The sequence below is a fragment of the Mesocricetus auratus genome, unplaced genomic scaffold (assembly GCF_017639785.1).
Source record: "Mesocricetus auratus isolate SY011 unplaced genomic scaffold, BCM_Maur_2.0 Super-Scaffold_100018, whole genome shotgun sequence".
Taxonomy (NCBI): Eukaryota; Metazoa; Chordata; class Mammalia; order Rodentia; family Cricetidae; genus Mesocricetus; species Mesocricetus auratus.
In genome coordinates this window covers 19,896,511-19,909,841 of record NW_024429199.1, presented here as the reverse complement: position 1 = coordinate 19,909,841, position 13,331 = coordinate 19,896,511, and the positions used below count along the sequence as shown (strand labels likewise).

Here is a 13,331-nt window from a genome sequence, read left to right as displayed (position 1 = left end):
CTTCACAAGTCAGTTCCAGGTCCCTCTCCCATTCCCTCCCATCCTCCCGTGCCCTCCCCCCCAACACCACCCCCGTTATCCCCTCATTCCCCCAGGGAGGGTGAGGCCCTCCATGGGGGTGTCCATAGTCTGTCATTTCATATAGGGCAGGGCCTAGACCCTTCCCCAAGAGTTCAGGGTGAGAGTGCACCTCACATTGTTCTATGGGAGTCCAAAGTCCATGTGTATACTTGGGATGGGTACTGATCTGCTGCCCAAGGCTCAATAGGTTCCCTAGGCCTCCTCACTGACACCCAAATTCAGGGGGTATTGGGTCTTCTCTTATATTACATAACTGGAAATCATAAGCAAGACATCCTTAACATACATTAATTCAAGGTTGACTTAGTTCATGCAATTATGTTCAGAAGAGACTAAACAACAGTCCGGTTCAAAACAAGAAATACTGATACATAGTATTTCCTAGGCTCTGGAGATGAAGTCTCATCTAGAGCTTAAATTTCAAAGGTGGAGGAATACAGACAGAAAAGTAAGAAATAAAATTATTCTAAAGAAACATTACCCTGACTAAGGAATTTATAACAGAAAGATAAGCCTACAATAAGAAATAATTTAAACTAATACTCAGGAAAGTCCCTGCTAGGAAATGAAATATAAATATTAAAAACAGAAATTAAGCTGAAGGAACTGTGAGGAGGAGAGGGGAGGGGAAGAGAGGGGAGAAGAGAGAAGGGAAGGAGAGGAGAGGGGAGGAGAGGAGAATGTAAATCTTCACATTTTTGAAGAATAGGAAGAAGTTCTTATAGCTGCTGGAAAGCAACAGAAAAGAACAGTTTGGCATCAGAAAAGACATAAGGGCTCACTCACAAATAATTTTGTCAGCTATGGAACTTTTATTTCCTTAAATTGGAATTCTGTGAACTCCTTAGGGGAGGCAGATCTAATATGATTTTCTCCTTTCAGAGCTCACTCTGGCTATTGCCTGGAAAATGGATTATAAACTGTGCAAAGAGAAGACTAAAAGAGCAGCTCTTGTAGCTTCATAGGCAAGAAAAGTGTGTTGCAATGCAGGCGGCAGCAGGATAAAAATGCACGCATGTACGTGGAATCAGTGATTTAGATGTGGGAGATGAAGGAAAGAAACAATCTATGTGTCTGATTTTATTCAATAGGTGGATATTGGTGCTATTTTTTCAAGCCAGGGAAATGTAGAGGAAAGGGAAAAAAGAGAACATAGAGTACTTATGCTTAGTACTGGAAAAGTTCCTTCTGAGAGGCCAAGTAAACAACCAATTAACAACCTGAAGTAGATAGTACCACCATCTGAAATAGGGTAGTGCAGCTTAGCCCAGTAGGTGACTACCTCTATTCAAACAAAAGGTGTGATGAACCAGGCTACTTCCTACATGTCTTAAGCCAAAGCTCTAGTTGGTCGTGCTGACAATACCACACTGAGTTAAGACTTTGAATAATGACTTGGTCACTCTCTTCTGATGTCCATTAAACCCTAGATTCCTTGTAATACTGAGACTATTCTTCTAAGAAAGCTATTATGATTATTACCACAACTTTAAAGAGAGATAGTAACAGAAAGAAGCTGAATAATTCCCCAAACATCACTCAGCCAACAAGACCTCAACCTCTAGAAAATCTAATTTCAGGATATGCATGTTTAATACTCACATGAGCTGGATTTCTGATGCAAAATTATAGTTCTGCCAGCCAGTTAGCAACATAAAAGGGCCAGTTGGATGTTATTCTTTACCCTAATGTGTTATCCAAAGCATATCATGAGATCTTTGTCAAAGTTTACAAAGAAGATTATCTTTCAGAAAATTATTTAGAAATAAGCACTCCAGGACAAGAAAATTGGTATGGCTACATTAATACTACAAGAAATATTTAATGTGCATTTAGAGGTAAAAGATGACAAATAACAGCATGGAAGCATGTGAAAGAATAAAATTCACTGGTAAAGCAGATATAACAAAAAAAAAAATAAAGCAATCAATTCCAGTAACCACAGTGAAAAACTGAAGGAGAGAACAAGAGAACAAATGAGAGATGAGAACAAAAAATGTAAAACAAACAGAAAACAACTAACAATTAATGAAATGGCAGTAACAAACTTGAATATAAGAGATAAAATCTGTTGATCAAGAAGCTGAAAATAATGAAAAGAAAACAGAGAGGGAAATCCAGCAAACAAGAAACTTGCTCGGTAAAGACATAAAGTAAAAGTTAAATATTTTAAAAAAAGATACACAAACAAACAAACAAAGCAAAATTAAGAAGTAACTAGTCTTATGTCAGATAAAATGGATTCTTAAGTACCAACTTTAAAACATAAAGACAAAAGAGGCAACTATAAAGGAGATCCACTGTATAGTGTTAAAAGGAAGAATTCAATAAGAGAAAACAATAATAATAAATATATATACACCCAACAATATAGCACAAAATTAAGTAAGGAAACATTATTAGATCTAAGGGAAAGATGGAGTTCAAATCAGTAATTGGTAAGTGCTTCAAGATCACATTTTTATTAATGAACAGGTCATTTAAATGAAACATCAATAAATAGTGACAGCATTAAACTACACTGCAGAGAGTGTCACTGACAGATATTCATGCACCATTTCAGCTAGCTTTGGTACAAAACTCTTCCTCCTCATTCACACGTGGAGTCTTCTCTCTCTCTCTTTTTTCTTTCTTTTTAACCTTAGAGGTCTTTTTCTCATACATTATGGTTTCCAATTTTGTTTGTATGGGTTTTTGATATGTGTGAATGTCCATCTCTCTGTGTTCATATGTGTTTCTTGTGCTTTTTCTTTGGATCTATTTATTTTATACCATTCTGGTTTCTTTGTTTTTATTTTACTTAGTTTTTTCTTGTTATTATTTTTAAGATCCTTGTTTGTTTTCTAATGAGAAAGAACAAGAAAGAATGTGGATTTGGGTGGGTGAAAAGGCGGAGAAGATCTAGTGGGAACTGAGGAAGCAGAACCCATTTTCAGAATCTATTGTATGAAAAAATACATTTTCAATTTACAGAGAAATTGTTTTGTTTTGTATTGTTTTGTTTTGTTTTGCAAGACAGGGTTTCCCTGTAGCTTTGGAGGTTGTCCTGGAACTCACTCTGGAGACCAGGCTGAGCTCAAACTCACAGAGATCTACCTGCCTCTGCCTCTGAAAACTGGGATTAAAGGCATGTGCCACCACCACCCAGAATGAAATTCTGAAGAAAATTGGAATAGGAAGAATATATCTCAATATAATGAGGACTGTAAGATATAAAAGGAAAAAGAGTGTTTGTTTTATTGTAAAACATGTCATCTCCTATTGCCTATACAGAAAATGTATCTACGATAATTTACAAAACTTATAAAAATGAGATATCTGCTTTTAAAAGTTTACCTTTCATACCAATTTTAACCCTTTTTGTTATTAGGACATGGAATAAAAAAAAAGAAAATATTTTCTCTCCTATGAAGAATCTAGGTTTTTAAAACGTGAAAATAGAAGCAAACTCTGAGGAGAGGAAGGACCAAGTAGAACAGAGAGAGAAGATTACTTGAAGAATGAATATAAATGATGTGCATTATATACATCTATAAAAAGGTCATAATGAAAACTATTATTTTGTGGCAGGCAGTAGGGGTGCACTCCTTTAATCCCAGCATTTTTGACGCAGAGGGTAGGTAGATCTCTGAGTTCAAGGCCAGTCTGTTTCACAAAGAGAATTCCAGGAGAAACCCTGTCTCGAAAAACCAAAAACAACAACAAAAAAAAAAAAAAAAAAAAAAACAGAGTTTCAGGACAGTCAGGATACAGAGAAACCCTGTCTCGAAAAACTAAAAAAAAAAAGCAAAACCCAATATTTTGTACAACTAATATGTATTGTTTGTTTAAAAACTACCTCACTCTCCAGTTTAGTATTAAAACTGTGTTTCAAGACAATTATCTGCCCTTAGTGAAAATCAATATAAACAAACTATAGTGAGATATTTTCTACATCTAACCAAAGCACATGTCAATCAAGGATAGATACTTCATAAGCCAAGATAATACTAACCTTTAAAAAAAAACCTCTGTAGTGTATGTTTCTAAATTTACTACATTTATTACAGGGTTCTATAAAAATGTTTCGTCAATATTTAGCTAACAAGTATCTAAAACTGAGAGACACCTAAAACCAGTGATAAACTTTTAACTAAAAAAATACAGAGTCAAAGTCTATTCCTAATGTCTACATAGCTTTGTCTGTTTCAAATCACTTCTCACACTGAGTTACTAACAAACATTAGTTAATTATAGAAGCTTGTGTTTCCTGGTATCTCCCATGTTGACATGTGTAACCCTGGCAGATTTTTTTCAACACCTCTACAGTGAAATAGTTTTGCCATGTGTAGTCTCTTATGATGTACTAAAGGAATATTTTAAGGCAGTTTGTTTTTGTAAGCAAAATTATTTTCATGTGTACTGAAAATATCATTGTTGAGTGTAATACTCAAAACAAAAAGCAAAAAGAAATAACAAGCATTGATTCACTGTCAATCATTTTCACATGTATTTTCTAACTCAATTGTGTTTCTAATAAGATAAATTCCATCTATCAAAATTTTGATATTAGTTAAGTAGTAACTTTCCTATCAATTTAATTTTTGCCTTCTTTCAAGTCCATGCTTCTCCTACTCAGAGTTATTTCTAAAACAGGGAAATATATGTAAAAATTAAAAGTATCAAGAGATATGCAGTACTAATTATTATAGACCAAGCTGCAAAGTTCAGACTACTACAGTATAAATTCTAATTATATTTGAATTCATACATTTCTACCTCAAGTACAGAACAAAATTCTTTCACAAAGTCTTTAACAAATCATTTTGGCTGAATTTGATAGGCCACAGCGTTGAGAAAAAACCTTTTATTGAGCTAGGAAATTTTTTGGTACTATGTCAGCCTTTAGACTAATTGACATCACTGAGGACTTACTAGATGCTGATTTATGTTCAGTGTTTCACACATGCCTCCTGACAGATAATTGAGGCAAGGTCTCTTCATCATGTCAACTGCACTATTTCATGTTTTCCTTCATACAGTAAGTCTTACTTAATAATTGCAAAATACACCTCAGGTAATGAGCCTGGAAGTTGTGACCACTATGGAGACTTTGGGGAAAGAAGCAAATAAATATAACATGTAAAAATGTATACTCTATGAAGAGTATGCTTTTTAAAATATAAAAAATAATCTATGGTTTAACAGACCATAAATCAATAGACAATATACTAAATATACTAATGAAGAACTCTATGATCTAAGCCTGAACAGGCTGTAGATACTGACACTCAATATATGTACATATGTACATTCCTCTGAAATACAAGCAACTTAAAAACCATCCCACTAAGTTTTGAGAAGTTTGCAGTGTTTTGATTCTCTCTCTGATAGAAATTTTAGCCTAACCATTTTCTGAATTTTTAAAACTCTTGTTCTTTCATCTACCAACATTTACAAGCTGAGTGATTTTTTATTATTAAATACATTTCATAACAAATGTTTTTGTTTCTAACCTGCAGAAATAGCTCTAGAAAAACCTACATATAATCAATGAATTCTTTTATATTACAGTAATACAAGTCCTAGAACAGTGGTTATCAACCTTCCTAATACTAAAACCCCTAATGTAGTTCCATATGTTGTACAACCCCCCAAACATAAAATTATTGCTGGTGATACTTCAAAACTCTCATTTTGAAACTGTTATGAATCATAATGTAAATAACTGATAGACAGTCTTAGGTGACTCCTGAGAAAGGGTTGTTAGACCCCCTTTTGGAGTTTTGACCCACAAGTTGAGAACCACTGTCCTAGCAATTTAAAGATTAAAATTTAATAAATCATTAAATTGATTTTAGTTAGTTGCATATGTTTATATGTTCACATGGTTTTGTGAGTATATTAATTTAAATGAAGATGACCTCTGAAGAATACAGTCTCGTGGCTCTCTGTTTTCAAGTTAAAATAACATAAGTCACAGAGAGATATATAATTTTTCAGGGTGTTTTATAAAACATAAACATCTAAGTCTCCAAAAGTGATGATGACTTGGGATTTGGAAAATCAGAAAAACAAAAATTAATATCTAAGTCTAAAACTACCCTGGGATTGTTCTCTGTCCTTGACAGACTACAGGACATCTATTCCTGTCCCTCTAAAAGCTAAAGATAATTATATTAACTCACTAAACACCCCCATGATGTAAGTAAGCATGTTAATGCACACAATGTACTAAATACTATTATACCAAATTAAACCATCTGGCACCTGAGAGCAGTTGGGGGAAGAGCCTTGGGAAGACAGGCAGCTCAGAGTCAGCTGAGAGGATCATACATAGAGAAACATTACAGCATTGTACAAGGTGCCTTGCCTAAGTACCAGGCACCGCAGAGCTCTGACACTGTTCATAATTCAGAATTTGCATAGATTAGCTTGCTATTTGAACTAGTTTAAGCTCCTCATGTCATTATGAGGAATAACTCCCAAATAGAATTGACTCCATGATCTTTTACTAAATGGCACATCTCCAAATAAAAATAAAAACCTAGCCAAAAAAAAACCCTCTCCAAATTATACTTAGTCATAGAGTCCTTGCTATCATCTGTGCAAGGTCCTGATTGTCAGAGTCTTGGATTTAAGATAATTCAGAGATATGGTAGCACACACATGTGATCCCAGTACCTGGGAAGTGAAGGTAAGAACTTCAGGAGTTCAAGGCCAGTTTTGGTTACACAGCAGATTTCAAGACACATTGAAATACATAAAGTCTTACCTCAAAAAGTAAAAACAGTAAGAAAGATGTTTTAAGGGAAAAATTAATGTATGTTGCATATCTTTGACAAGCCATTAGCTTTCATTCTCCATGTAAATTCAGATTGTCTCAAAACCATCTTAGATAATAATTATTGATGCCTTTTAATATGAAAGATAAGGGGAATTTTCTGCAAATGTCCTCTTAAAAATGTAATCCTAAAACCACCTCTTTCAACTACCATATTTTATTCTCAAACAGGATACTAAATGAAAGAGAGAAGACTGAAGGGAAAACCTAAGCAATTTTTTCATGTAACTTTTGTCTTAAATAACAGAATTAAATCATGCCCAAATCACATTTACAGTGATCCCTAAAGTATTTATAAAAATTGAAACAGAACAGAGAATAAACTTCTGTTCATAAAATAGGCAATGTTTCAAAGTTCATTTCATAAAAGAGGTCATCAGACCAATATATCTTTCTGTCACTTTAACAATTATGTCTAAAGTTTAGCTTTGATATTAAAATGGTTAGTAACAAAGGCAACTCCAAAGAACAGAAGAATCTATGTGAGGCTGAAAATACCTTACTTTTGTTTTAAAGTGCATTAAAGTGAAAACTACCCTTAGAAGTCCACAGTGTACTGAGTTCACTGGCAGAATCTAAAGAGAGCTGTAGCTGTCCCTTAAAAAAAACCATTTACTGTGGCAGGCACAGAAACACAGTGTATTGATTATGACAAAAGGAAGGAAGTGTCAGATCAGGCATCTGGATTTTACAGAGAAGCATTTCGAGGTAGAATGTTCTACAACATGGAATCACTTACCATCCTCTATGCACAGGATATCTGGGACAAGAGATAAGCAGAAAATAATCATATTTTTGGACATTGGGTCTAGTTCCAATGAGCTGTGTCTACATGAGAAAAGATGTAGGTATTATCTCTGTCATTTATTAACTCTGGTCAAAACCTGTGCCCCTTCCATGTCACTTAGACTACAAAGCAAAATATTTACAGTGGTTGAAGTATGTGATTTAGCTCATGTTACTTCTTTGAGCCCTTTCCTTGGGCCCAGTCAGGATTCCTCTTCCACCTGACCCCTGCAGTGACATTCTACTCTACATCCAAACATTTGCTCAAGTTGACCTACTCCATAAGTTCAACCTCTTCCAACCCATTTAAGCTAGTAGTCAATTTCCCTGCTCTTGTAGGGCCCCATCTCTCTTCTGTATGCTTGTCCAGGAGTCTACCATAGACTATATTCTGTTATGTATGGCTGTGCTACTTAATTATTTATTCACCATATTCCTATCATCCCATGTTTATCCTAACTAAATATAGTCTCCACAGGGATAGAGATTTGTGTGTCAGTCCTATGTCTGTCTGTTTGATTTACATACACCAACCTTGACATTAATCTTGCATTAATCAGTTTTTGTTTTTCCTCTTTCATCTTGTATTTATTTCTATTTACCAAACCTAAACTTCTGCCTAAGCTATCTGCTTCCTACCCAATTTAAAAGCATGAACATACTCAAACCATTCTTTTGGATTAAAAGGAAAATAATTTATGTGAGCAGTAGCAAGCCTTTCAGACTCTAAAGCACTAAATTAAGACCTGCAAATTTGGTAGGTGACCTAGGGTCACAACTTTTGTATTTATTTATTATTATTGTTATTATTAATATTGTTGTTGCTGTTGTTGTTGTTATCCCTCTCTAATTGGAAATCTTTCTAACTCTGCTCAATGGCAGAGTAGAATCCTACCGGAGAACCATGCTGACATGAGTTAAGCACAGTTTGAATCCTTTGTATTCTGTAATTTAGGCAGTCAACCACCCCACTGATTTTGTAGTATATGCTCCAAGTTAAGATGGTTGTCATTCTCTGACCATACTAGATCTTCTGCTTCCATTGTGGACAGATGCTTGACCCTCTAATCTTGACATACATTATGAAGAAAGATGTGAGATACATAACAAAGTTTACTTATTAGTAGTTCCTATTATGTCTATTTGGACTAAAGGAAGTAGTGGCTTCATTCTTAGAGGTTTAACATGCTCATTGTCAGAATATTTAATATTTCCTAGATGTTAAACGTTCTGCTTTAGATGAATAAAGGTGAGGTTTATGAGTTGAGAAATGTGCCATCAAGCACAATTTTTTATTCACAGCTGTTGTAGTATAGTAGAAATTATATGGGAAAATGTGGAGTGTGTATATGTGTTGGTTTGTATTTTATCTACATGTATGGCACTAGTGTATGTGTGCTCATATGGGAGTCAGAGATCAATGTCAGTGTCTTCCTTTATTTGTCTCTGTCTTACTTCTGAGAGAAGGTCCTGCAGTAAACCTGGAGTTCATCAATCTTGCTACACTGGCTAAACAGAGAATCCTCAGGATCCTCATTTCTCCTGCTCCTTGAAGTGGGGTTACAGTGACCACTAGTCTTGGCTTTTACGTGGGCACTAACGTTCCAAATTCAGATCCTTGTGCTGGACAGCAAACACTTAACTCACAGAGTCATCTCTGCAATCTCCCATTCAGAAATATCCCTCTACCCAATTCATCCCATAAAATATACAGTCATTTTTTTCTGCAGACGTCACCATTCATGGCTAGAACCCTTGGGTTACCTAACTGGACTTTACAATGTCCACAGTTAAAGGTGTCAGGTGGCCCATATTTCAGGAAGTGATTTGAGGGAGAATGGGAAAAGCATGCCCAATTTTTGCTTCTTAATGACCAACATCCTTTATATAGATGGAATTCAGTACTTTGCATGGTACTTATGGATGAAAACCTTCAAGGCTCCACACTGAAATATTCATACAACTATATGTGAAATTGAAAGTATTTGTATCAACCTTATAAATCATAGTCAATTTTGAATATGTTTGTATTCTCACTTTCATCTGTTTTGAAGAATTTTACTAAACTATTATGTCAGTGAATAGTAAATAAGCTATTAAGTCAAAAAAGTAACAAAACAATGGTTAAAAATGATAACTCTATGTTTATGACCACAATAAACCCCATGACAATATCTTAGGACATTTATAAACTGTTCTCACATTTTATAACAAATGATGTTTTAAAATCATGCCATTTTCAGTGATGTAGAAATTCCTTGTGAAATGTTTCAGTATTTTTGCCAGAAATGAGCAAGGTTTATCCCAAAGATGTTTTTATTTTAAATTCCTGAGGGCATCTAAATACACATTTAAACATATTTAACATTTTGTTCACATTTTTAAGAATCCAGAGATTGAGAGAAAGTATTCAGTCCAAAAACAATAAATTATAATTGCAGGATCTTGGAACTGAAGCAGGACTGAAAACATCACATGCTGTAACTTCCTCTCTGCGTAGGATCTCCTCCTAAGGGACACCTGGCCAGCTGTGCATCTTATCATCAAGTGGACATTTCAGAGGCAAGGAGCTCCTAGTTACTGCCAAACTGTTCGGAATGAGTGTTAAGCATAACAGGGCAGACAGAGAAGGATTCCTCTTTTTATTGGAGTAGAGCCCTTTTATTCTCCATATTCTTCTATGGACCCAGTTCAGACAGATCCTCTCAACCCTTTTCATGTAACAACTCCTTGAAGGCTAAAGGCGTCTTTTATATTCCCTTTCCTCTTCTTCCTTCTTCTTCAATGAAATTTCTTCCCTTGGACTATGCCTCCTGTGAACATCTTTTCAAAGCTGTAACTGCTGTTCCCCTGCCGGTACTCAACTCTGTTAACCTTGTCTGCTTCTATGTGCAGATGAAAGTTGACTTTTCTGCCACACTTCCAGACTGTATATTCACACTCAAACTGCTGCAATTCACACTGGTATTTCGATCCTTATTCCTGCACATTTATAAGGGGGCACAGTACGTTTCCAGAAGAGAATGAATCATTTAACAGTTGGATATGAATAATAAGCTAATTTCCCGCAGGCTCCATGGTCCAGGTGTGGAGACCTTTGAAATTTCTGGACCTGTTATTCACCACCAACCAAATTTAGACAACCAGATTAACTTTAGAGTAACTGAAGTTCTAACAACTTAATTTGCACATTTTCCTCTATAGACAGACATAAGAAAACTACCAAATTGATCACTCAGTAGATTACATACTGCTATGCATCTGCCTCTCTATATTAATCATGTGAATATCAGAGATAATTTTATTTACTGCTTTGCTGAAAGGTAGATTCACTTTGAATCATTCTGTTTTTTTATATTAGTTTAGTGAAAAATTTTCTATATACAATCAAACTTAGCTGAATCACTGATATTCACACTAAAATTCAGTATATAGAAAGTATGCAGTATTTCCAAGGAAAAGGATTAGCAAATAAATAAAATCTGGTTAAGTTTCTAATTCCCTTACAGCAGTGGTTTCCAACCTTCCTAATGTGGAGACCCTTTAATACAGTTCCTCATGTCGTGGTAACCCCCAACCATGAAATTATTTTTGTTGCTACTTCATAACTGTAATTTTTGCTACAGTTATAAACCATAATTTAACATCTGATATGCAGGATATCTGTTATGCAACCCCTGGGAAAGGGTCTTTTGACTCCCAAAAGGTGTCATGATCCATAGGTTGAGAACCACTGTGTTACAAAGTCTAAATACACCACATGCCAACATCCTTAATAAGTTGGCACTTGATCTATAAGGGAAAACAGAGATCCTTTACTATTTTAATTCTGGGACATGAAGGTCATTGAGAGTACATATAATCAAACCCAGAAAAGATAATCGTAGCCAAGAAAACGTTTTTTGTCAAACCATTCTTAGTGATCCTTACTGATATACAGTATAAAAGAAAAATAGCCTTCTAAAAGGAAAGAGACCCTAACTCCATGAAAAGGAAATGTGAGCATAAACAATACTGTGTACACTTTTAGTTTATGAAAATAATATTCTCATCAATTATGCAAACTTTTGTGGCCACTACTCCAAGTCTTAGATTTTAAATTAGTCCTGTGGGAATAATGATAACTGAAGATGAAAATAGATCATGCAATACAAAGTTATGTGACTTCTATATAAGTACATTAAATTACAAGGCATTCACACTAATTTCAACCATCATAAAATTAATTTTAAATATACTTTTATTATTAATCATTTAAATCACTTACCCTGGAGCCAATCTCCAAGTATACTTCAATAACTACAACAGATGGCTTTAACAACATTAACAAAACCAGGAGGATGAATCCTTGGGTTAAGGGTGGTTGCCTATGCCCGATTACATACTTTTTATTCACAGAACTCAGATGTTGAAAGTTCTGACTTTCCAAACTGACCTCTGACCACCACACATATGTCACCACCATGTGTGCACTCCACCACAAAAAAAAGTAAATAAATAGATGGCAAGAAGAGAGCATGGAGAAAGAATACAATATGCCTGTACAGAGAAAATTCTCAGGAACTCTGCTGGTGTCTACACTGAAGGGTTGAAGCTCTGCTTGATTCCAAGTGGAGGAGAGTGCACAGACCCAGCCCATCTCTGGAAAAGCCCAACAGTACTGAAGTACCACCTGTTGCTAATCTCAGTTGAAGAAAGGAAAGAAGGTTATATGTAGCATTTTTTCAAACCAACTGCCAACCACACTCCCCCCAGAGCACAGTCTCAAGTAATTCTATTATTTGTGCCACACTGACCTCATTTCACCTCTGTGAGAATAGAAGGAAGTTGTCTAGAGAAACTGGAAGTCATTTTTATTCTACGAACTATATATAATCAAAGACTACAGTGATGAACTTAGGATATCTCTTTGTGTCTTCTCAAACAGTAGTGTGGAAAGTGCTAGACTACCACAAGAACAAACACGGAGACGATCAGAAATGGATTGATTCCAGCTAATTAATAAACAGAAAACTGTGTTTCAAAACTCTATTACAACCTCCTCCAGCTTTCCAAAGCCCTTTCCTCTAGATTTTGTATTTTTGAGGGCAAATACTTTAAAACAAAGCTCTCATATTACTGAAATGCTTTTTACTTTGATTCAAGTTTTTCAGCTTTGGGAAATGTGTCCCGGAACAATGTGGTACAAATTATGTTTCTCAACGCTGTGCGTGTGCATCTTTTAAAAATTCTGATAACCCTGCAAAGACTCCCGAGCTTTTCAGAAAGATATGCACACAAACATTTAGATGTGCTGATAAGAATAATTTAGTTGTACTCAACACAGTTGTTTCACAAAGCCCCGGAAATATGTATCTGATCGATCCCCTTGAGTCTTAAAATACACAGAGATATAGTCTGTATTTTAAGCTAGAGGAGATTTCACAAATGTGAGGATGGATGTGTTATCCATATACTGAGCTACTTTATATAAATAATTGGAAACACAATCCTAAAGTTTAAAAAATAATACTTAACTTAAAGTTCTAAGATAAACTATGGCTCAGGGAAGTAGTGGAATGTAATTTTTTGAAACGTTTTCTCTCACTTGGAAAAAGCCTACCCTGGGAACTGTAAAAAAGTTTTCCACAGACAACTTTCC

The 13,331-nt window shown here is 35.1% G+C and overlaps 1 protein-coding gene across 3 annotated transcripts in view; it reads right to left on the bottom strand.

The window, feature by feature from the left end:
• Nucleotides 1-13,331, bottom strand: part of Lama2 (laminin subunit alpha 2) — a 549,107-nt gene that overhangs the window by 535,366 nt on the left and 410 nt on the right. The window lies entirely within an intron of this gene.